At 43.7% G+C, this 26,616-nt stretch overlaps 1 protein-coding gene across 5 annotated transcripts in view; it reads left to right on the top strand.

The window, feature by feature from the left end:
- LOC126094827 (protein daughter of sevenless) overlaps positions 1-26,616 on the top strand; it is a 282,985-nt gene that overhangs the window by 48,244 nt on the left and 208,125 nt on the right. The gene's annotated exons all lie outside the window — the stretch shown is intronic.

The following is a 26,616-nucleotide window of genomic DNA, read 5'->3' as shown; positions in this document are numbered from 1 at the left end:
ATTGTTTGTTTTCCCATTGAAAACGTGAAAACTGCCGAGCTGCACCATGGTTCGTAATCCGCCTATATCTAGCTGTGTAAGGCAGTTCAAAAAATCGGAGGAAGGCAATGGCTCATGCCAAGTAAAGCACGGCGGTGTTCTAAACAACCTACTCGTTGAGAACAGCGTTACTTTCGTGCTTTTTGAATACTTCTTGCTTATGTGTTTTGCGCCTTGCTCGCTGTCTTCGTGAGACATTCGGTTCAAGATAGATATGTATTGATGCTGGTTTTGCTAATGTGTTTTAAACGCAGATAATATGTATCAGTTTAACCCTTTGAGTCCCAATGGTCTCCGCCCAAAACCACATTATTATTGAAGTACCAGTGCCTTTTTCATGAAACAACCAGTGCGATTGCAAAAGACGTAATGTAATGGTACGCAGAGGCACTTCTACGAATGTAGTGCATTGTCGCCGTCACAGCGTTCAAAGCAAAAGTCGCGCGGAGATTGTGCTCTGTGATTGTAGAAGACTGTGATATATGATATTGTAGAAGACTGATATATGATTTATACTGATCATATTGAGGCCATAGACTGTGGAAGACTGTCTAAAGCAATTGTAACGTAAATTTCAGTTTGTGTTGCTGCTTTTAAGAGTGTTTTCGAAATGAAACCAGTGGAAGAGTATGTACTTTTGATGTAAATTTATTAAATTTTAGGGCCATTTTTGCTTGTTATTTAGGTATATATCATGTTTTAAGCAGTATGAGTTGGGGAATTTCGGCTGTGGGATTGTGTCCAGGAAAAATTTGAAATTGCTTTCGAGTATATCTCCGCAAATGATGGGTGGTTGAACGCTTATGTGCCAGTGGTTCCAGAGTAAAACCACCTTCTTGAAACTATGGGTTGTTCACTTTTTGACAATTTCTTCTTGTATTTGTTGCTTACAACGACGATTAAGGACTATTTTGCGAAGATTTTTAAAATTATTTTTGTATGGTACTGGGGCTCGGAGGGTTAATGGTGCTAAACTAATAATATCATGTATAATGAAGATTGATAAATGACACGGTTTACGTTATTACGATGGCGTGGCGAACAATTATTCCTCTGAATTTTTCATGTGAAAACTCGTAAGCTTTTTCAGTGAAACATTATTAACATAAAAAATAAAGCAGTCATTTATCTGTATTGAACACCACAGTGCTGTATTAAGCATGGTCCTATTGGAGGTGTGCCGTTGCCTTCCGACCTTTTGAACTGAATTACCCAGCCAGTTACAGGGGGACCTATGCTTTGACCTGGATTCGGACCCATGGTATTGTCATTCTGCATCATCATTCTTCATGTCGGCGTATTTGCAGCCCTCTGCCGCTAGAAGACTCCAAATTGTAGTGTATAACGTGGCAGTCTGTAACGTAACTATGTTGGTGCGTAAGAACCAGCGTGCTGTAATCGAGTCACTAATTCGAAGAGTTCCTCCACACAAGGAGAATCCTCTCCTGCAGCATGACAATGCCAGACCATTCGAGCGTTGCGACATTGGCAACGTTCCGACGCTTTGGGTACACTGTCGGCGATCTTCCCCCGTACAGTTCCGACTTGGTCTCTTCCGATTTTCATCTGTTTCCAAAACTTAAGAACTGCTTACAGGGCGTCAGTTCGATAGTGATTAAGCGGTGCAAGTAGAAGTGTGGCTGTGGCACCGTCTACAAAGCCAGAGATTCTACACTTTACGGTATCATGAAGCTCGTCTCGGTGTGACAAATACGTTCGTCGTCAGGGTAACTGGCGAATGTTATTTTCGTAACACTTGTGACGTAGCCTTAAGGTTTTCACATAAAAATTTCGGAGACATTACTTTTCAGAACGCGCTCCTAGTTTGAGAGGTTTCTGTTAGCCGTCACATTCACACGTTCCACAAGTTTAAGTATTCTCCATCTTGATGGCTGAATATCTCTCTCTCTCTCTCTCTCTCTCTCTCTGTGTGTGTGTGTGTGTGTGTGTGTGTGTGTGTGTGTGTGTGTGTTTTTGAGCAATTATCACCGCGTACAGCGTGCGTTCTATGCAGTTAAAACAAAAATAATCTATATAAATATTTTTCCTACTTTTATTATGTTGTGTCTCGTATTATATTTAATAATACATGTAATTCAAGTATTACAAATACGTCTCTCTGAATATGCCGGCCTCGGTGACCGAGCGGTTCAAGGCGCTTCAGTCCGGAACCGCGCGACTGCTACGTCGCAGGTTCGAATCCTGCCTCTGGCATGGATGTGTGTGATGTCCTTAGGCTAGTTAGGTTTAAGTAGTTCTAAGCTCTAGGGGACAGATGACCTCAGATGTTGAGTCCCATAGTGCTCAGAGCCAACATCACTTGTTAGTCAGTTTTGGTACGGGTCCTACACACTTGAGGAATATTCTAGAATGGGTCGAACGAGTATTGTTAGCAATCTCCTTTGTAGACTTATTGCACGTCCCCAATATTCTACCAATAAATCGAAATTTAGCACCTGCTTTCCCCACAACAGAGTCTATGTGATTATTCCATTTCGTGTCCCTAGAAAGTGTTACACCCAGGTATTTGTATGAACTGGCCGATTCCAACTGTGACTCATTGATATTAAGATCATAGGATATTACGTTTTTTCGTTTTTTGAAGGTCACAGTTGTACTATTCTGAATATTTAAAGCAAGAGGCCAGTTTTGTACCAATTTTATCAAGATATCACGGAATATTTATGTAGTTCTTTCAGACAGTACTCCATCACAGATACCTGCATCACGTGAAAAAATCTGAGGTTACTATTAATATTGTCCGCAAGGTGATTAATATGCAACATGATCAGCAAGGGTCCCAACACAGTTCCTTCGGGCACACTCGAAGTTACTAAGACATCAGAAGATGACTGTCAGAGATAACATGCTGCGTCTTCCCTACCGAAAAGTCCTTAATCCAGTCAAAATTTTCACGTGATACTTATGATTGTACTTTTGACAGTAAGCGAAGGTGTGGTGCTGAGTCAGATGCTTTTCGAAAATCGAGAAATACTGCCTCTACCTGACTGCCTTGATCCAAAGCTTTCAGTATATCATGTGAGAAACTTGCGAGTTGGGTTTCACATGATCGATGTTTCCGGAATCCATGCACGTTGGCATGGATGAGGTCCTTCCATTCGAGATACCTCATTATGTTTGAGCTCGGAATATGTTCTAAGATAGGTGTTAAGGATATTGGACGGAAGTTTAGTGGATCACTTCTACGATCCTTCTTGTAGATGGGTGTGAGCTGTGTTTTCTTTTAACTTCAGGGCACGGTTTTTGATCCAGGGATCTACGATAGATTGTAGTTAAAAGAGGGTCTAAACATTTAAATCAAAGAGTCTACGGCGATAGTTGACAGCAAGTCGCAATGATGTTGTTGATGGTGGGGAGAGGGGGGGGATGGGGGGGGGGTATCAGCATATCTGATTGCATTCAGTAGTAGTAGTAGTAGTAGTAGTAGTCTCAGAAAGGTTGGGAACTACTGGTGTATTCCCTGGAACTGCGATTCAGCCACATCTCCCTCCCGTCGACAGCAACGAGAGTACGGAGTCGTATCGTTACCTGGAACAGATGCATGACGCGTGTGGAGACATTATTTTCAACTCACAATGGTCAGATACCAGCACGGAGCTTCAAAATCGCCAGACTATTTCAGAATCCTGCAACGAGGTGATGTGCAGCAAAAGCGGAGATTTTTGAAACGGACTGCTAAATATTACTAGGCTCTCTATTGCAAAAGTTGTGTATTGTGTTCTCTGTAAGATTAAATGTTGTTTCGCTTGTAGTGTTGCCTTAGATCGACAATATTGTCGCGACCAGCCGCAACAAGTATGCTGCATGTACCTCCCTGTAATTTTTCTGTTAATTTGTAAAATGGTATTTTTTTTAACTTGTGGTAAGTTCCTGTGGGACGAAACTGCTGAAGTCATCGGTCCTTAGGCTTACACACTACTTAATCTAACTTAAACTAACTTACGCTAAGAACACACACACACACACACACACACACACACACACACACACACACACACACACACGGGGGAGGACTCGGACCTCCGACAGGGGGAGGCGCGGGAACCGTGGCAAGGCGCCTCAGACTACGGTAGCCGCACGGCTTGTAAAATAGTAGTCACAAGTGATTCCATGCATTCAGTGCGTTTGCCATGTTCTGCATATTCTGGTTTCTCAAGTAATAAAAAGTTTAAATTCTGAATTGCACACGTTTGTGAACAACAAATATACGGCGTGCGCGTGAACAGTAGAAGACACTATATTCAAATCTGGCATCTGGCGTACACGTGTATGGGGATGGTTTGTTTATAATTTTTACGTGAGTTGCATCACTTGGCGTGTTAATGTATGTCGAATGATAGTGCATTTGAGAGTCTGCATACTTACTACTAAACAACATTGGTGCTACACACTTGTGATAACTTTATTTAATGTCAGAGAATGATGTTTATTTCATTCTCATGATTGTGTTTCACATACCTGAATAAAGTTACAGGGACGTGTATGAATGTAGCTTTGTTGATCTTGAATTTGACAATAAATTTAATTTAATGCTTTTTTTTATTTTTAATTTTTTTTATACGTCGGAAACCCAGAGGTGGAGTTAGTCACCCTTGACGAACACACACAAGACCACGCAGCGTAACATAATAAGTCACCACATGATTACACACTCATTTGCACTATTTAAATTTAGGTAGACCATCACCTTGCGTTATAAAGGAACCCTATCTTGTGTATACAGGAAGTGGACAAAAATAAGGAACGACCAAAAATAAACAACATTGCCATGACCAACGAAGTGTAGGAAAACCATTAGCATTCGAAAAAGTTTCCACTCTTCTCGAAATGGATAAATGCAGGCTCTGTATGGTTTTCGAGGGACTCTTGCACCAGTCTTCCTGCAAAATAATGGAAAGCTCAGATAACGTAGATGGAGGTGAATAGCGAACATGCACCCTTCTCTGCAAAGTAGCCCCGAAAACTTAGTAACACGGATACATGCGACAACTTATCCTCGTGCTCACAAAACCAGTCCTAGACGATGCGAGTTGTGTGGACGGTGCCCCTGTCGTCTGGAACACAGCATCACCATTCGGGCACAAACACTGTACTATGGCATGGACCTGATCAGCCAGAATGGTCACATAGTCCTAGGCAGTAATGCGACATTGCAGAGTAACCCTGTGGTCCATGTGTACCAATATATGGTTGCCCAAATGATCACCGAACCCCCGCTATATTTAAGTGTTGGGACGTAAACTCGCTCAGCAATAGAAAACAGTGTGCAACAAGACCCATGTGACCAAATGACTTTCTTCCATTGCTCCATAGTCTAGTTTTCATGGCCTCGGCATTACGTTTTCCGATTACGGCCATTGAATCATTGGTGGCTTGTTTTTTTGTTTATTAAATTCCGGCTCACAATGCAGTTCCCGGCTTACCCAGCTCCCTTCGTGTTTTGGTGCTGACAGAGATCGCGAGTGCGACATTGTTCTGCCGTAGCTTTTTGCAGCTATAGCCCTCTCATTTTTCGTCACAGTCCTCTTCAATAACCGTTCGTCACGATCAGTCATCATACATATTCGTCCGCGTTGTGACTTAGCAGATGATGCTCTTCAGTTTTCCCAGCATGCGGTATAAATCTTAGATACGGTGTCATACCGAACACTTCGGTTACCTTGGTTACGGAAGCACCCACTGTAGGAGCATGGTCATAATGCACTCACAACTACACAGAACACTGTTATGACCACGTCTGAGACTTGCAACGTATCGAGGGCATTTCGCAGGTGCTGTTCGTTCTGAAATACAAAATACTTGGCGATCGCCTTAATTTATGTTCAACATATTTCTCCCGATGTTACCATATTTTTGCCCATTCCCTGTATCTACGTTGTGGGCACCAACCTTCAGGTTCAGGATAGCTTTAGCTTTGAAGGACATGACTCCGGATAGAATGCTAATCTCTGAAGGCGGAAACAGTTTTTACTGGAGATCTACTTTCAGGATTAATTCAGTCCAGTTACCTGGCGACAGAAAAATCCGCCAACGCCGTTAGCTGGCTTTTTCCCTGCTTCCCTGTGGCTAATCCCTGTAACAACACAGCTAAGTTACGCGTTAGCGTAAGGATTTCCATTCCTTTAGCGCTGGCATCAGATATTCACAACCTGCAGCAAAAGATCGAACATTTCTTTCGCTCGACGTGAAATGCGACATTTCTTGAATTACAGAAGACACATGATAGTTGATATGTAGACAAGTTGAAAAGCTCTCGACAAAGCAATGAACTAATGTTGTTCACGTTAAAATATTCATATTTTTCCATTCGATCGCTTTTTAGGTCGATGCAGTTCGTCGAACGTTTATCAAGTGAGAAATTCCACAAGTGAAGTGCTCTTCTGAAAGTTCTAGTCGTTTACAACTGCGATGACAATTTTACTGACTTCAGTGTATAACTCTGATTAACTAATAAAATTTCGTCTTGCATGCGTAATGCTGTGCTTAAAGGTTTCATCTCCTACAAATTATAGATTTACAATGACCGTAACACAGATCTTTAAAACCTTCAACATCGCAGCGCGTCAGCAAGAAGAAGGTGTAGTTATCTACGCCGAAACCTGGGTTAACACTTAACACTAGGTGCTTTTTTCGCAATCGAGGTGGGTTTTTAGTTGTTTAATACAGTAACACAGATCCATTGTGCCATGGCGGTGTGTGCCCCATATATAGTAGCGACGGACAGTTTTACACAGGTCTGCTTCCTGGAAGGTACTCAACTCAACCGCAGAAGTATGTTGCCAGGAAGCGGAAATTATGAGGAAGTTAACCGTTACAGCTGCTGCGAGAGACACTAATAAACCACTTTGACACACATACAGGCGAAATGTTCTTGTCCACTATACAGGACCACGAGAGAGGAAAGAGCCAGTAAGACGACAGGACGACAAATAGGTTGAGTGGTGTACGTAGCTTCAGGAAGAAACGCCGTGAGAAACTGAAAAGGAACTGATTACTCATGTCTGCTTTCGCGGATGTGCATTCTTCGAACTGGCTTGTCCAGCCAGTTACACAGGAGACCTACATTTTAATGAGGACACAGAATTAAAGTAATATTTATAATTTTGCACGTTTATAAACCATAATCGTTTCATTTATCAGCCCTGTTGTTCGTATGAGTGTAGGCTGAAATGTAACGCACATATTTTTATACAATGCGAACAAACACAATTAGGAAGATAGGGCGAAAAGCACATTAAACTAAAATTCTTAAACTTCAAAACCGTATATTTATTTTTCACCGTTATCACCGTTAAGACTTAACACATTTCTTACAACGTGTAACAAGCTTTTCCGTTCAGTCACAGAAAAATTTTTCCGACCATTCTCGAATCCAGGACTTCACAGCTGCCTTCACCTCATCGTCCGCGATGTAATGATAACTCTCGTGGGCTCTCCACAAGTACAGGAAAAAATAAAGGCGCAAGGTCGGTGTGTGGAATCGGTTCAGACTTCAGAGCCTCTTCAGTTGCAAGCGAGGAGTGTGGACGAGGTTTGTCATGTTGCTAGATCATTGACGCCAGGCTGCCTCTAACACGACTAACTTGACGTCGGAGGTGTATTCGAATCTGTGTCTTCAGAAGAATTTACCGTTGCCCCTCGTACCAGATAGTCTCACAGGCGGAGGGAAGACGGGAGGGGGGGTCAGCCAAATATAGTCAATAGGCTTTTTTCTTTTGCGGGTGGTTGTGTGTTGAACATTTTCGTCCGGAGAGAATCCCTCTTTTCTCGCCTGGGTCGGAATGATGGGCCCATGACTCTTCCCGCGTCATGGTATTCAAAAGGTAGTCGTCTCCTTCGTTACGGTAGTTTTGCAAACGTTGCTCACAGCATTGTTGACGTTTTTTGTTGCCTGTAAAACGGCGTGTTACCCATCGTGCACAGATTTTAGTGTATCCCAATTGTTCAGTAATGAAGCCCACACGTTCGTTGGATATCCCAGTATGGTTTGCGATACATTTTTGAGTGTTTCGCCGGTCATTTTCAATCAAGTCATCGACGAGTTTGCGATGTTTATCCCCTGTGGCAATAATCGGACGCCCACTGCGCTTTTCAACTACAATTGTAGCTTTTGCTTCGTTTTTCATCAACAATTATTGCTTTCCCAGGCTCGCGATCACGAAATTTTGTTACCCATAGATTTTTAGTAGACCTATCAACACCATCGTCACCATAAACAGCCTTCAAACGACGATGACTCTCATTAGACGTCACTTTTTCAGCCGACAAAAATTCGACAACAGCACGCTGTTAACTCGCGTTCACATAGCACTAGAATAGGTCTCCATACTCCCGCTACTCAAAATACTCTGTATGAACGAAACCCATTCAAACAGCGCACACGTATTGCACATGTGACCTGGCGCGTTTCTCAAGGTCTGTTGGGTCACGTTCTACTAGCATGTATGCATTATTTTTTAGCTTACCCTCGTATGATCATCATTCCTGTAGCTTGCCAGTAGCCTATTTCAGCATAACCACTGCATCCTTTATCACCAAAGATCTGTCTTAAAATACATCTAGCACACCCCCAGTGATAATTTCCTCTCGCTTTACCTTAAACTACGGTTTTAAGTGCATGCCAATTCTGTATCGTGAGTAGATTATGTTCTATATGAGAAGTTTTACCCTCGTTGACTAGTTGGACAGTTGGAGGCCTTCTTCATTTCCTACTCCATCAATCCATGTGATCTTCGACCCTCTCCCGTGATATCACATTCTGATGCTTTCTATTCTGTCTTGCCCATTGCATCAATTTCGCACCCATAAAGAGCTGCGCTCAAATCATAACTTTCATGAGTCTCCTTATGACCTCAAGGTTTGTATTCCTGCATGGTTTCTTTGTTTCTAGAAAGCTCTTTTTGTCTTGTGGAAGCCATGCTGCAATCTCCGTCCTCTGCCTTTCTTCTTCAGCTACTCTGTTTCAGAAGTTGCAAAATTGGTCCACCTCCTCAAGATGATAGTAAAAATCCAAGGTACGACTGAAGAGTGAACCACAGACCTTCACATTTGTTGTCTGCCACTTGCCCACATTACTGGCGACCCGTGTGATGTCTTCACTATAAATAAGTGTTGTTGTACCTCCAGTACCACCAGACGTTAATAGTGGAGGGTATCAGAATTACATTATGTCCTACCTCATCATCTAAGCATCGTGACCATAAAAATCTGGAAAACAGATTTAACTGTCAACGAAGCAGCTGAGATCTTGCAGCGTTGCTGAAAGTTGCAAAATACTGTGCACTGAGTTCAGGGAACCATGTGTATAAGACGACACTGACTCTGATTTTTCCCAAGAACTAAACATGCTTCGCCTGACTTTTTTGTTGTGTTGGAGCCTTCTCCGTGAAAGTTACTGGTATTCTCGTCTGATAATACTGCGGTGAGTGTCGCGAGGAACTAACGAATGTTGCTCGAAAAAAGTTTATGTGGTTTACAAATGATGGTTATTGCCGCTTGTCAGTACAATAAAGTATACTTGGTTATCTTGCAACGTCAATTCAGTGAGGCAGTGACGTTTCAGAAGGCATCCACTCTTTCATCTTCTGGCAAACTGAGGCTCTGGAAACATTTTTCATCACAGTTAGCACAGAGCTTAAAAATTCCAGATGATTGTTTTCACAATAACGTTCTCCTGTGTTACACAACGGATGAATTGATTTTTGGAGTTTTTTCAGATTATTCGTGTTTCTATTATTTAATGGCTCACTCTTTTTGACAATAACGACGTAAACCACGAGTTCACAGTATGTATGACTACGATCCGCGAGAACGCAGTGAACTACGCAACAGCCGTCTTTAGTTACAGCTATAGCGAGGGATGTATGTAGTCTCAAGTCGTGTAGGTTCCTCAGTTTACTTAAGAATAACGCCTTTGTCCGGTATTCTCATTTACGTTTTACTTCGTACTTCATCGTACTTGGTCGTCTTCTCTTAGCAGCTCGTTTGAAAATTGTGTGTAAATTGTGTATAGCATGTGAGGAAAGGGACTTACTCATCCTTCTTCATCTTCTTCTTCATTTTACGGAGCGGGCTCCCAGCGTGACCCGTCTTCATTGAGACGCGATTTACTCTTTTGTAGTCCTACATCTCTCTTGAGTACTTGTTTAATGTCTTCTTCCATTGCGTTGATTACCGAAAAAATGCTCCAGTAGGAGCATAAGAGGCGAATATGCTCCTGTTTCGAAGACTCTGACTGAAAACTGAGGTACCAGTTCCCTCATACGACCTTCCTCAGCACCTTTAAAGATTTTTTCCCAAAAAATTTTGGTATGCGAAAATATTCGCGCTCATTTTAACATGCAACCTATGACTATCTCCCACAAGCACCCCTAACTCGCTCAGACCCTCTAATTCATCGTTGTAAGTCGCACATAACCAACCACTCCCACTTGCCCAGTTTCACTCATGATACATTGTCATTACTTCTTTGTGTCTCTGTCACTGTTCTTTGCCTCACAGCCACAGCCTCCTTCGTTCTGTCCCACTCCTACTGTCTCCTCGCAATGTCACTATCACTATCATCCATCTTGCTCTGTCTTCCTGCTGCTGTCTTTCCTCCCCACTGCTGCTAACGTCTCCTCACTGGCACTGTCTCTCTCTTCGTCCTCACCATTGTCATAGACGGCTTCTCTCATTATAACTGGCTTTCATCCACTTTCACTTTCTCGTGTTCTAAATTTCTCACTCACTGGGACTATCTCCTTAACTCTTTTCCTAGCACATTTCTGTCACTGCCAACTAAGCTCACGGTCACTGTGTCCGTCTTTCTCTCACTCTGCCATTGTCTCCTTCGTTCTTTCCACACCACAACCGCTGTCTCCTATGTTCCAGTAGTTATTACTTTTCCGTCTTTTTCGCTCTGTCACTTCTCTCTCAGCATAAAAAGCGCGAACATGTCTGCGTGCCAAAATTATTGGAAGTTTTCAAAGTTGCTGAAGAAGGTAGAATGAGACAGTTGGTACCTCACTTCCCAGGTAGTCCTTCAAACAGTAGCATATTCGCCTTTTTTGTGCTCCGAAAGGAGCATTTCTCCGCCGGTTCCGTTATCTTCCCTGCTACAGCAGGGAATGTCACTTCCATGAAAAGAACTTTATAGGTTGGGAAAATTTTGGTAGTTCACATATGTGAAATTGAAATAACGCAAAACTAATAATACACCTCAGACCTGATCTTTATGTGCGCGAAAATTTTGCGTTTGCTTCAATACAGCAACAGGGCTTTCCAGAACCCTTCCGATGATGAGGAAGACACTTTACAGCATATTTCTCTGTGTTTGGTCACTTTACAAACTACGCCTTTGCCCCACAGCGCTTTTTCCGTGCATATTATAGGTGTAAAAGTAGGTTAAATTGTAACCTTTGTACCTTGGAAACAGATCAAGATGTAACGATAATTGTCAGTGTTGTTGACATCATGATCTTAGAAATTTCTGGTTATATATCCTTTCTTGTCTTTTCACCCGGTGTCTTGTTTAACGTACGCGCATCATTTAAAACTTATTTATTTATTAATGAGGTAGTTTTCATATTCATAGTCAATATCGCAGTCTATCAACTGAAAATGTGACATCTGTTCTATTGATTGTTCATCTAACGTTATTGTGGAGCGCACTGGAAATTTCTGTTTGAAGACCGTAACATTATTATTATTATTATTATTATTATTATTATTATTATTATTATTATTATTTGTTTATTTGTTTATTTTTACTGTAATGTTACATATTTGATGTAGGCCATGTATTGCAAGCTGGATACGATTCTGTCTTCTCAACAAGGTAGTAGGTGAGACTCTACACCCGTGTTGAACTCCTCTGTTGATTCTGAGTTGTCCTGTCTTTCGCTTTCCTTTGTTGATGCTGATTGTGTTCATCGGATTATTTTATCAGTTATTATACTGCGGATCCACTAAATGAATAAATTTACATATCCTACATCAGCGAGAAGAACAGGAAAGTCTTTGAGTAAAAGATACCACTGTCTCAACTTTTGATGATTAATTCAGCATCCTCGTCGTACCTTTCCAAATTTGCTATGGGCACCACAGTTTTACATTCGGTATAATTTGTGATACGGCGCCCTTTTGATATCTGTACATCCTGCAGATATCGTCTATTCCTTGAGCCTACAACATATTCTGTCGATAGTTCCTCGTAGCATTGGCATGGTCTTTTATCAAAATGGTTCAAATGGCTCTGAGCGCTATGCGACTTAACTTCTGAGGCCATCAGTCGCTTAGAACTTAGAACTAATTAAACATAACTAACCTAAGAACATCACACACATCCATGCCCGAGGCAGGATTCGAACCTGCGACCGGAGCGGTCGCTCGGCTCCAGACTGTAGCGCCTCACTGTGAGAAATGCCTCCATTCGCGCAAGTAAAGCTGCGTGCATCAAGCAAGTTGCTTTCGTGTTATTGAGTCCAATACATTGGCGATAAACAGCTAAACGTGCTCCCTCAGCTGCGGCGAGGTTTGCTTAAAAAACACTTGGGGCAAATATTGGAAAAGGCCTTCTAAGAAGAATACACTCGAATGACACCGACGTCGACGGAGTGTACCAAGCAATGTGGTGCAGAGCTAACATATTTTACACGCATTCGGGGAGGACAATAGTGATATTTTCCATCCCTTCATCTACGTTCAGGTTTTCCTTAGTTTCTATAAATCACCTAAGGACAGAATGATTCCTTCCCTCAGCTCTAGCTTGTGCTTTGTCTCTAATGACTTCCTCGTCGATGGGGCGTTAAATCGTAATGCTCCTTCCTCTGACGGGATGTGACAGACGGTTCGCTTTTCCTGCCTTCCTGTCGTGAAACAAACTGCGAGCGTCGCTAGTGCGAGACACAGTCGTTTTCCAGCGCTCCCAGGTTTTCGTTAGAGGATTATTTTTTTCCGCTGCGTGGCTTCGCCTTTCCTTATTCTCCCCGCCCGGCCTTTATATGCCAGCTCAGTATAGACCCGCCTCACAATTGACCGTCGGCCGGCCCATCTGTCAAAGGTCGTCCCAGTTGTAAACAAGATACTCGCATCTGCGTCACGCTGCGGAGCATTATTTATTTATGACACTTTCTCAACTGTCAGCAGACTGTCCATTTCCGCCTATGAATCGTCGCCAATCAGGTTCCTCTCACAGTACGCAGACACAATAGCGCCTTTCTTAAGAATCATATACAACCGCTCACTTGACGAAAGGTCCGTTCCTAAAGACTGGAAAGTAGCACAGGTCACACTAATACTCAAGAGGGGAAATAGGAGTAACCCATTGAATTACAGACCCATATCACTGCCATCAATTTGCAGTAGGATTTTGGAGCATATACTGTACTCGAACATTATGAATCACCTTGAAGAATATGACTTATTGATACATAACCAACAGGGATTCGGAAAATGTTCTTTTGCAAAACAGCTAGCTCTTTATTCTCATGAAGTAATGAGTGCTGTTGACAAGGGATCTAAGATCAATTCCTTATTCCTAGCTTTCCGGAAGGCTTTTGATAGCGTCCCTCACAAGCGACTATTAATTGCTTGCATATGGAATATGGTGTCAGTTGAGTGACTTGATTCACGATTTCCTCTGAGAGGTCGCAGTTCGTAGTGATACACTAAATCGAGTAGAAAGAAACTGATATCTGGCGTTCCACATGGTAGTGTCATAGGCCGTCTGCTGTTCCTGATTTACATATATGAGCTAGGTGATAATCTGAGCAGGCCCCTTAGATTGTTTGCAGATGACGCTGTAATTTACCGTCTAGTAAAATCATCAGACGATCAATTCCAAATACAAAATGATCTAGAGAGAATTTCTGTATGGTGCGAAAAGTGGCAGTTGGCACTAAACAAAGAAAAGTGTGAGGTCATCCACATGGGTACTAAAAGAAATCCAATAAATTTTGGGTGTACGATAAATCGCACAAATCTAAGGGCTGTCAATTCCACTATATACCTAGGAATTACAATTGCGAGGAACTTAAACTGGAAAGACCACATAGACAATATTGTAGGGAAGGTGAAACAAAGACTGTGCTTTGTTGGCAGAACACTTAGACGATGCGACAAACCCACTAAAGAGACAGCCTACATTACACTTGTCCGTCCTCAGCTGGAATATTGCTGCGCGGTGTGGGATCCTTACCAGATAGGATTGACGGAGGACATCGAAAAAGTGCAAAGAAGGGCAGCCCGTTTCGTCTTATCGCGCAATAGGGGTGAGAATGTCACTGATATGATACGCGATTTGGGGTGGCAGTCACTGAAACAAAGGCGTCTTTCTTTGCGGCGAGATCTATTTACGAAACTTCAATCACCAACTTTATCTTCCGAATGCGAAAATATTTTGTTGACACCCACCTACGTAGGGAGAAATGACCATCATAATAAAATAAGAGAAATCAGAGCTCGTACGGAAAGATTTAAGTGTTCCTTTTTCCCACGTGCCGTTCGAGAATGGAATGGTAGAGAGGTAGTATGAAGATGGTTCGATGAACCCTCTGCCAGGCCTTTAAGTGTGAATTGCAGAGTAACCATGTAGATGTAGACCTATTGCTGTGGGTTAAGTAGATCTACATTTTCTTTACAAACGGCTCAGAGGAAGTTTCGCACTACCTGCATATCTGCGGTTTGGGGGCTTAGACTCTAGGAAAACAGGGAATAAAAGAATAAGCCTTATGAAATCGTAACCACACTTTCCACTCACATTAAAGTGAACAGAAGCCATCTGCAGCGCGGACCGCTGTGAGACGTACAGGAATCGAGTCAGTGATGTTTTGAAAGGTACTGACAAGGATGTGGAGCTATGCAGAACCCAGTGCTGTGGCCAGCTGCAATAGGGTTTTCGGTTGAGGCTCTATGGCGCGAACTGCCCGACCGAGGGTGGTCCCACAGATTCTCGACTGGGTTTAAATCCGGGGAGCCGGCCGATGTGGCCGAGCGGTTCTAGGCGTTTGTCTGGAACCGCGCGACCGTTACGGTCGAAGGTTCGAATCCTGCCTCTGGCATGGATGTGTGTGATGTCCTTAGGTTAATTAGATCTAAGTAGTTCTAAGTTCTAGGGGACTGCTGACCTCAGATATTAAGTCCCATTGTGCTCAGAGCCATTTGAGCCATTTAAATCCGGGGAGTTTGGTGATCAGGGGAGTACAGTAAGCTCAGCGAGCTATGTGACAGGTTGCATTGTCCTGCTGGTAGATGCCATCGTGCCGAGAAAAAACAAAACTTCACTTACGGGTCGTTATGGTACGCAAGGACAGATGCATACTTCTGTTGATTCATTGAGCCTTCCAGAATTAAGAGATCACCCAGGGTATGCCCTCCAGCCTGGACTCATCCAACGGTTGTTGCATGGTGTTTGCTTTCATATCTTTCACGCCCTACGACCATCTGTCCAATGGTGCATAAAATGTGATTCACCACTTGTCGCCACCCAGTGGATGTCAACCGTTGGGATATTGACATGCAAATTCCACCCTTCGTGGCAGATGAATAGCAGTCAGAATGGATGCATGAACTAGATGCCTGCTGTGGAGGCCCATACACTAGTGTTCGCTGAACGATCGATAAGAAGACACTCTAACCCCTTCATTCATCCGGCCGGTAAGCTGCGTAACAGTTGCCCGTCGTTCACTTCTGTGGTACACCACAGGTGCCTCGGCACCTGGTTTGGATAGCGTCTTTTTGCGACGCACGGTATGCTTCAACCACGCCATACTTAGCCGTTTTTGAAATGCTTCCACCCTTGGGCTGAAAGCCAATGATTATGCCTTTATGGGCGTCAGATAAATCTCTTTATACACCCCCACCCCACTCTGCGAATGTTGCCACCTGCCGTCTGTGATTAGTTATTGCACGCTGACGTCGAACATAGTCGGTCACATTAACGTAACTGTACCATGTATAATCCAAATGAAGGCAATCTGTTCGGAAGTGCACATCTGAAACATCAAAATCTTCTGAGTACCGCGCAACAGTGTCTTGCCCCAAGTTGGTCGATATCGTGCTGCTCGAGCCTGTCCTACGGTTCGACGGGCGCGCTCATGAGGTCGACCAGTTTTAGGACAGTTCCTCCGGCTATGTACTGTGTTTCCATTGGTCTAAAGTAGGGGTGTCCAATCGGCGACCGGCGGGCCGCATGCGGCGCAAAACAAGTATCAAAAGTGGACCAAGAAGTGAGCATCTGTCAGGCGATCGATAAAAAAAATATAAATAAATAAAACCGCAAAATTCCGTTTATATCAAGTTACGATAAACTTCATATGTTCAATATGAAAATCTTGCCACACGATGCTATTCTCTCAGTGGTCCACCCATCAAGATTTTTTCTTAATTTAGATTTTTCCCCATTGCTAAGTGTGTTATACGCCGTAAAAAAAACCACTCGTCTTTTTTTCAGTGAAGCTTCTGGTCTAAAACATCCTCAGCCGGGTTCAGGTCAGCAGATACAGCAGATATTTCAATCGATTGGATTAGAAAACCCGATAAATATTAGAATCTTCCTACGCGGGGAAAATCTAAAATCACTTATTTGATCGATTTCTGCCTCCTGAAGTGATTGTTCACGGGATGGGCGTGATTTACTCCCGCATTATCATTTCGAGAGACACAGTGTCGAACAGTTGACAGCTGTAAGGTCCTGTTCCGATATAACGCATCCCTCAGATTAGCTTCTGTAGCATTTGTAGAGCTAGAGCAGTGATTTCCAACCTGGCGGACGTGAGGGATTGTTGGTGGTGGTTGAGGAGGGGGAGGGGGGCACAGACAGCATACAAGGAGAGGTCCCCAGGGATGGGATCGACGTTTTGAAACCATCTATACGGCGATGTAGGTTTGAGTCTCAGGTATTACACCCGCAGCGATTCACCCCTTGTGGCCGTCGTTTGCGAGTACGACAAAGCAAAATTTCGTAATTCCTCACGATGCTCTAGACGCTTAAAGTAGTATTTTTGTATATTTCAGTGCCGTCGCGGAATTGGATAAAGTTCACTCCTCCTATGCAGAAGCTCGTCTTTTAATGTTTATCGAAATGATGTTGAACATTATTGACGGATTTAAATAAATAATAACTTTGAGATTTGCCGATGACATTATAATTCTGTCAGTGACGGCAAAGGATTGGAAAAGGTAATGGAGCGTACTCGAATTAAATGTTGAAGGAATCATATAAGGAAATAAGAAACTAAAAGTAGATGAGTTTTGCTATTCGGCTGAAGCAGAGAAAATATAAAATGCAGACTGGCAATAGCAAGAAAAGCAGGATTTTATTAACATCTGATACCAATTTCAATGTTAAGAATTCTCTTCTGAACGTATTTTTCTGGAGTATAGCTTTGTACAGAAGTGAAATCGGGGAAATCAGCTGCTCAGACAAGAAGAGAATAGAAGCTTTCGAAATGTGGTGCTATAGAGAAATGCTGAAGTTTAGATGAGCGTATCGAATAACAAATGACGAGACACTAAATCGAATTGGGGGGGGGGGAAACATGGCACAATTTGGTTGTTTAATGAACGGATCGGTTGATAGGGCACATTGAGGCATGAAGGAATGGTTACTTTGCTAATGGAAGGAAGTGTGGGAAGGTAAGAACTGTAGACGGATACAAAGGCTTAAATGCAGTAAGCAGGTTCAAGTGGATGTAGGTAGCGGTAGTTAGAATTGAATAGGCTTCTACAGCATGAACGAGCATTACACTAGCACGTAGAGATGTAGCAAACCAATTTTCGAACTGCAGACAAGAACAGCGACTGCAGCTGCTGCTGTTGCTACTACTACTACAGTGAGGGTCGTCCGACACGCCTACATGATTCTGGCCCAAAACATGACCGACCCATCGCCCTGCCATACCCGTGTGTGTAGATTATTTTGTGACCTGAGCAATACGCTTTAATAATTGTATCCCTAACAACGATAAACTACAGACATTTTTATAACGGTAGTGGCCTTGGCAACTTTTAAGTAGGAGATATCATCACCATTATCTGCGGGAATGTACTGCTTATCAATCCAGACCTCGCCGCATCCATACCAGACGCCGTTGACCTTGAGTTGTCGGCCTCAGAATACTCAGTTACGGCCTGTCTCGTTCTGAAATATATGGTTAGGAAATCCCCGTAGTTAGGAAGAAGCTCTCTCGCAAAAGCGAAAAAGGTGGCCTGCGACTTTATTTTTTAAAGATAGGCAGGGTCTAGGTAATCAAGAGTGCTTGGTGCAGCGTTTGGTGGTTTATCTGTCGGCCTTAGTCGCAAATTGCTTCCTCGTGATTTTCCGAAAAAGTATGACGTCTGTATTGTGCATTTATATCGCAATTCAGATTATATATGTTAAAAAAAAACTTTCAGCTACTAATGTGATGACATTTTTCTTTAATAAATATTATTGCCTCTTCCCGTTACCGATTTCATCATCTGCATTGTTTTTACAACTGATAAAATGTTCGATCTGTAAATGCAGTGCAGCGTTCTGCAAAGTGTGTCAAAGAAAAAGTATCAAGATAGTGGGATAATAGATGCTTTTATAACATATTTCATAATTTTCTTTCTGAAAGGTGATTTGTATCAGCTGAAAGTCGGTTGGCTTTACTTAGTGGCATGCATGCCGAAAAACTTTAATAGTAAATGCGTGCGGACATTAAACCGATAGATATACAGGGTGACTATAATTAAAGTTAAACTTTGACAGCTGTAGAAATAACACCACTGGTCATAATGACGTCAAATTGCTACGGAATATTATTGGAGGAGGGGGAAAACGTATGGCAGAAGGAAAAAAAAGTTACAAAATGTAGCAATAGATGGCATTGTAAGCATCACAGTTTAATAGTGGACGAATACAAATGACAAATGAATCGTACAACAATGCCTAAGGTGTACGTTTGACGTCAAACGAACTGTGCTACTCAATGTGCATGAGTGTACATGTGAGATATTGTTAGTTACGTAAGCCCATCCACCACGGGAAGGTCATACCATATCGGATGGGAAAAATTGATTTTTAATTGACCTGAGGCCAAAAGCCGCAAAGAAGCATCAATCAAATTCAGATCGGATTATTAATTTCCGTGTGACTGACGCAAAACATGTTCAATATGCTGTCCACCGTTTCCTGCAACAAGTTGAAATAGAGAAATAGCATGTTCCACAACTGATCGAAGCGTTTCCGGGGTCACGTTCAGAATGTGTTGCACAATGCGTGCCTTCAAAATATGGTTCAAATGGCTCTGAGTACTATGGGACTTAACATCTGAGGTCATCAGTCCCCTAGAACTTAGAACTACTTAAGCCTAACTAACCTAAGGACAGCACACACATCCATGCCCGAGGCAGGATTCGAACCTGCGACCGTAGCAGTCGCGCGGTTCCGGACTGAAGCGCTTAGAACCGCTCGGCAACAGTAGTCGTTTGCGTGCCTTCAACACAGCTAAGTTTGCAGTCGGAACACTGAACACAACATCTTTCGGATAGCCCCACAGCCAGAAGTCACACAGATTAAGATCATGTGATGGGGATGGCCAGGCTGTAGGGAAATGGCGGCTGATAATTCTAGCATTTCCGAAATGGCACTTCAGCAGCTGCTTAACTGGATTTGCGGTGTGCGGAGGTGCACCATCTTGCATAAAAATGATCCCATCCGCTGTTGGGGAGGTGGTATGACGTGGTTGTGCAAAAGACACTCGTAGCGCTTACCAGTGGCGGTACAGGTAACAGGACCAGGAGCACCCGTCTCTTCGAAAAAATATGGCCCTATGATAAATGATGCCGTAAAGCCGCACCACACAGTGACCTTTTCAGGATGAAGTGGTAATGGCTGATATGCGTGTGGATTTCCCGTTGCCCATATTCGACAATTCCGTGTGTTGATATACCATATCAGATGGAAGTGGGCTTCGTTTGTCCACAAAATCTTCCACGGCCAATCATTGTACACTTCAGTGCGAGCAAGAAATTCTAAAGCAAAGGTTTCTCTTGCTGGTAGGTCAACAGGAAGCAACTCGAGCTCATAGGTAATTTTGAATGGATAACAAAGAAGGATGTTTTATAGGATTGTACGAACCGTGCTCACGGGTATGCCCAGTGTTCGGGCAATTCTCCGCGCATTACACGTTTGCACAGCACCACTCTCCTCCTCTTGTTCTGCTGTGGCCACTGCTTCCACTGACGTCGAATTAATTCGTTTCCTCCCTCTACCAGGTTGCACACCAAAAGAACCTGTCTTTTCGAATTTCCGAATCATTTTCTCCAGACCCAAGGCAGTCATCGGACCAACGCCGTTTTTCAAACCCTTCAGTGTCAGGAACTTTTGCAGAGCGACGTGTGTACAGTCATTCTTGTAATACAGCTTTACAAGCAGAGCGCGATCCTGCATGGAGACAGTCATGGCGAACTTAGCAGACGCGAAAGGAGGAAAAGTCGTGTACGCGGCGTGTTTATATCGACTTCAGTGGGTCGTGTGCATGACAAGCGTTTTCATTTACGTATTCTGACACATACAGCGCCGTCTATTGATAAATTTTCACACTGTTTTTTTTCTTCTGCCATACGTTTCCCCCTTCTCCGATAATATTCCGTAGCAATTTGACGTCATTCTGACCAGCGGTGTTACTTCTACAGCGTTTTGAAAGTTTAATTATAATCACCCTGTACATTACCAAATAGGCTTCGAAAGTCACTGTTGGCGCGTGGCGGAGGAATCTTCATACGAACATCAGCGATTTTCTTCCTGTTCCATTAGTGTTTAGTGAGGCAAAAATTCTCTCTACACCTCTGCCTCTACACCCGCCCTAATCTGTCAGCTATCACGATTTCTATGGCAGTAACAGAATTTTCGCACCGTCTTCATCTCTCTTACTTTTTTGTGTCCGAAAACCAAATCACTGTCTTTTAGCCCAGTATTAGGTCACATCCGGAGCTTCTTTCTTGTCCATCCACAAATCGTAGAGATTGCATCTGTCGGGACAATGTGGACAGGCTAGAAGATGTACTATGTCTTGGACAACACCGCAGTCGCACTTGTCGTCATTTTTGTTACTATGACCACACCTGATCATGTTCGTTTTCACCGGGACCACGACTGTTCGTAGACGGTTCAGAGACCTCCATGTTTTCCAGTTCGCTGTGGAGCCACCAGGCACTACCTGTTCTGGTGGATAGTCAGGTGGCAGTTCTTTAATGGGCACAAGCCTGCAAGAGAGCATTCTCGAAGTGGGAAAGCAAAGAACAATTCAGAGAATGCTTGCGTCCCCCTGGGAACGGTATCCAAAAAGATAACGGCCAATCGTTCCACCTCCAAAACTTTCCTTAAAAAACTTCGTCGAATATCTGAGCCAAAAATTAACCGAACGGGGTTTCCCGAGAACATCACCTTGCTCATTTAAGTTCGCAGAGCAGCTATGTTCTACTTTCATAAGGACTATAGCGACATGTTCCTAACCTGGCAGTAAGTCTCAGTGACGTCTGCTTTCATCCCTGCTAAATACAAGGGGCGTTCAGTAAGTAATGTAACAAGCTTTTTTCTGAATGCATATTAAGTGTACCATTACAGCATATTATACTCCATTCTTTTGCGTATGAAACGCCATTTTTCAACATAATCTTCGTTCAGTACGACGGCTTTACGCCATCTGACTGGGAGGGCCTGTGTGCCTACAAGGTACACTGTATGATCAAAAATATCCGGACACCTGACCGAAAATGACTTAAAAGTTCGTGGCACCCTCCATCGGTAATGCTGGTATTCAGTATGGGGTTGGCCCACCCTTAGCCTCGATGACTTCTTCCACACTCGCAGACTTACGTTCAATCACGTGGTGGAAGGTTTGATGGGAATGACAACCATTCTTCACGGAGTGTTGCACTGAGGAGAGGTATCGATGTCGGTTGGTGAGGCCTGGCACCGAAGTCGGCGTTCCAAAATATCCCAAAGGTGTTCTCTAGGGTTCGGGTAAGGAGTCTGTGCAGGCCAGTCCATTACAGGGATGTTACTGTCGTGTAACCACTCAGCCACAAGCTGTGCATTACGAACAGGTGCTCGATCGTGTTGAAATATTACTTACAACATCAATGTAGGCCTGTGCTGTAACAGTGCCACGCAAAACCACAAGGAGTGCAAGCCCCCTTCATGAAAAGCACGACCACACCATAACACCACCGCCTTCGAATTTTACTGTTGGCACTGCACTCTCTGGCAGACGACGTTGACCCGGCATTCGCCATACCTACACCCCGCCATCGGATCGCCACGTTATGTACCGTGATTAGTCACTCCACACAACGTTTTTCCACTGTTCAATCGTCCAGTGTTTACGCTCCTTACACCAACCGAGACGTCGTTTGGCATTTAGCGGCGTGATGTGTGGCTTATGAGCAGCCGCTCGACCGTGAAATCAGTTTTCTTACGTCCCGCCTAACTATTTTAGTACTCGCAGTGGATCCTGATGTTGTTTGGAATTCCTGTGTAATGATCTGGAGAGATGACTGCGTATTACACATTACGACCCTCTTCAACTGTCGGCGGTCTCTGTCAACAGACGAGGTCGGTCTGTACGCTGTTGCGCTGTACGTATCCCTTCACGTTTCCACTTCACTATCACATCGGAAACAGTAGACCTAGGGATGTTCAGGAGTGTGGAGTCTCTTATACAGACGTTTGACACAACTGAGTATGGAAATCTCGCGTACAGACTTAGAACACAGGTGACACCCAATCACCTGACTGCGTTCGAAGTCCGTGAGTTACGCAGAGTGCCGCATTCTGCTATCTCACGATGTCTAGTGGCTACTGAGGTCGCTGATATGGAATATATGGCAGTGTACCAGCACAGTGCATCTAATGTGCAAAACGTGTGTTTTTGAGGATGTCCGGATTCTTTTGATCACATAATGTACCACTCTACCCGTCGACGTTGGAGCCAACGTGGTGCTGCATCAATAACCTCCCCATCCTTCACGTACTGCTGCCCGTGGAGTGCATCCTTCGTTGGGCCAAACAGATGGAAGTCGAACGGTGCGAGATTCAGGCTGCGATGTTCTGATTTTCCACCAAAAGTAACTCAGCGACATTCTCCGCTTGGAACGCACCTCAGTTAGACACGCCATGGGGCGCCATCTATCGGAAACTTCATGAAACAATACGGGCTGAAGCGGAAATATTCCATGATGCCCCACAGCAAATTCCGCAGTTTCTTAACCGAAATTGGTCGTGAAAGAAAACGTGTTGCATTACTTACTCAACGCCGCTCGTATGTACTCCAAACGCTGAGGCAACGGGATATTGTAGACTTAGTTGTAGTAGCGTCTTCTACACTGTGTCCCTTTCGAAGCGAGCAACTGCCATGCATCATTTATTAAACATTGGTTGTGATTTTACAATGTGCCTTGCCATTTTTATACTGGTTGCATGCGACTTTATTTTCTGAAAATTATCTAGGGAGCTTAATATTTTTTGTCATCAGTCTTGTGACTGGTTTGATGCGACCCGCCATGAATTCCTCGCCGTTGCCAACCTCTTCATCTCAGCGTAGCCCTTGCAACCTACGTCCTCAATTACGTACTAGGTGTATTCCAATCTCTGTCTTCCTCTACCGTTTCTGCCCTCTGCATCTACATCCAGTACCATGGAAATCGTTGCCTGATGTCTTAACAGAAGTCCTATCATCCCGTCCCTTCGTCTTGTTAGTGTTTTCCACATAATTCCTTTCCTCTCCGTTTCTGCACAGAACCACCTCATTACTTACTCTCAGTCCACGTGATTTTCAACATTCAAATCTCACATGCCTCGATTCTCTACTGTTCCGGTTTTACCACAGTCCATGTTTCACTACCATGTGCTCCAAATTCACATTCTCAGAACATTTTTCCTAAAATTAAGGCCTATGTTTGATACTAGTAGACTTCCCTTGACCAAGAATGCCCTTTTTGCCAGTTCTACTCCGCTTTTGATGCCCTGCTTGCTCCGTCCATCATTGGTTATTTGGCTGTCTAAGCAGCAGAAATTTCTTAACTTCGTCTACTTCGTGACCATCAATCTGATGTTAAGTTTCTCGCTGTTCTCATTTCTACAACTTCCCATTAGTTTCGTCTCTCTTCGATTTAATCTGTCCGTGTTCTGTACTCGTTGGACTGTTTGTTCCTTTCAGCGGATCATTAATTCTTCTTCACTTTCACTCAGGTTAGCTATTTTCTCACTCCTGAAACTTCCTTTTATTTCCATCATTGCTTCTTCGATGTACAGATAGTACAGTAGGGGCGAAAGAATACATCCCTGTCTTACACTCTTTTTAATCCGAGCACTTCGTTCTTAGTTGCCCACTTCATTATTCCCTCTTGGGCCTTGTACATATTGTATATTATCCGTCTCTCCCTATAGCTTACCCCAACTTTTTCAGAATTTCGAACATTTTGCACCCTTTTACATTGTCTAACGCTTTTTCCAGGTCGACAAATCCTATAAACGTGTCTTGATTTTTCTTTAGGCTTGCTTCCATTATTAACTGCAACGTCAGAATTGCCTCTCTGGTGCCTTTACCTTCCGTAATGCCAAACTGAATCATCTAGCGCATCCTCAATTTTCTTTTCCACTCTGCTGTATATTATTCTTGTCAGCTCTTGCCGTCTTCGGAATTGTGTGGATAATGGTTTACCGAAAGTCAGATGGTGATTCATACGTTCTACACACCAGCGCGAATAGTCGTTTTGTTGCCACTTCCCCCATGATGTGAGAGTCTGATGGGATGTGTTCGCAGCTCGTGGCCTTGCGGAAGCGTTCTCGCTTCCCGCGCACGGGGTCCCGCGTTCGATTCCCGGCGGGGTCAGGGATTTTTCGTGCCTCGAGATGACTGGGTGTTGTTGTGTCGTCTTCATCATCATCATCATCATCATCCATCCCCATTAATGTCGGAGGAAGGCAATGGCAAACCACCTCCGCTAGGACATTGCCTAGTACAGCGGTGCGGGTCTTCCACATCGTCCCCTACGCTCCTCGGAGTATGGGACATCATCATCATCATCTGATGGAATGTTGCCGATCCTTTCTGCCTTATTTGATCTTAAGTCCTCCAAACCTCTTTAAAATTGTGACTCTAATAAAATTAAAATTAACGTACGTAAAAATATATTCGCTTTGGTAAAACGTAGGGGGAAGGTCGTGACCCCTAGATCCCCCTCCCCGTTAAAGTCACACCTAACTGAAGACGACAGAAGCACAGGGAGTTTATTGACGGGAAGCCCGACCGGGAGGAGAGCGGCAGCGGCTATCTCGTGTGACCCAGAGCCCCGCACTGATGAGCGGTGAGTCAGTCGGGCGTCTGCAGACGCTATGCTCCGGCGCGGTCACCAGCCGCGCGGCGTGACTCACCGGCCAGCCGCGCCGCGCCTCCCTCAGGGCGTCCACGTCCGCAGGCCACAGGCCGCCAAGGCCGCGGTACACGCCTTCCGGAAGCTGCAGCTGACAGCCACCGACCCTGGCGTAACGCCGCGCCTTCCTTCCCACCTGCTACACTCAAACTAAACTGGGACAGGTTAGAGCATTCACTATACGGCAGGTCAGGCGTCTTTAGCTCTACTTCGTGAGGACTTGGAGACGTAGATAGTCTGGTGTATGTTGTTGTTGTTGTTGTTCTGGTCTTAAGTCCTGAGACTGGTTTGATGCAGCTCTCCATGCTACTCTATCCTCTACAAGCTTCATCATCTCCCAGTACTTGCTGCAACCTACGTCCTTCTGAATTTGCTTACTGTATTCATCTCTCGGTCGCCCCTCTATGATTTTTACCCTCCACACTGCCCTCCAATGCTAAATTTGTGATCCCTTGATGCCTCAGAACATGTCCTACCAACCGGTCCCTTCTTCTTGTCAAGTTGTGCCACAAACTCCTCTTCTCCCCAATTCTATTAAATACCTCCTCATTAGTTATGTGATCTACCCATCTAATCTTCAGCATTCTTCTGTACCACCACATTTCGAAAGCTTCTATTCTCTTCTTGTCTAAACTATTTATCGTCCACGTTTCACTTCCATACATGGCTACACTCCATACAAATACTTTGAGAAACGACTTCCTGACACTTAAATCTATACTCGATGTTAACAAATTTCTCTTCTTCAGAAACGCTTTTCTTGCTATTGCCAGTCTACCTTTTATATCCTCTCTACTTCGACCATCATCAGTTATTTTGCTCCCCAAATAGCAAAACTCCTTTACTACTTTAAGGGTCTCATTTCCTAATCTAATTCCCTCAGCATCACCAGACTTAATTCGACTACATTCCATTATCCTCGTTTTACTTTTGTTGATGTTCATCTTATATCCTCCTTTCAAGACACTGTCCATTCCGTTCAACTGCTCTTCCAAGTCCTTTGCTGTCTCTGACAGAATTACAATGTCATCGGCGAACCTCGAAGTTTTTATTTCTTCTCCATGGATTTTAATACCTACACCGAATTTTTCTTTTGTTTCCTTCACTGCTTGCTCAATATACAGATTGAATAACATCGGGGAGAGGCTACAACCCTGTCTTACTCCCTTCCCA

The sequence above is a fragment of the Schistocerca cancellata genome, chromosome 8, assembly GCF_023864275.1.
Source record: "Schistocerca cancellata isolate TAMUIC-IGC-003103 chromosome 8, iqSchCanc2.1, whole genome shotgun sequence".
In the NCBI taxonomy this organism is placed as follows: Eukaryota; Metazoa; Arthropoda; class Insecta; order Orthoptera; family Acrididae; genus Schistocerca; species Schistocerca cancellata.
Note: the sequence above shows the minus strand (reverse complement) of the source record. Positions and strands in the feature narration are given on the sequence as shown.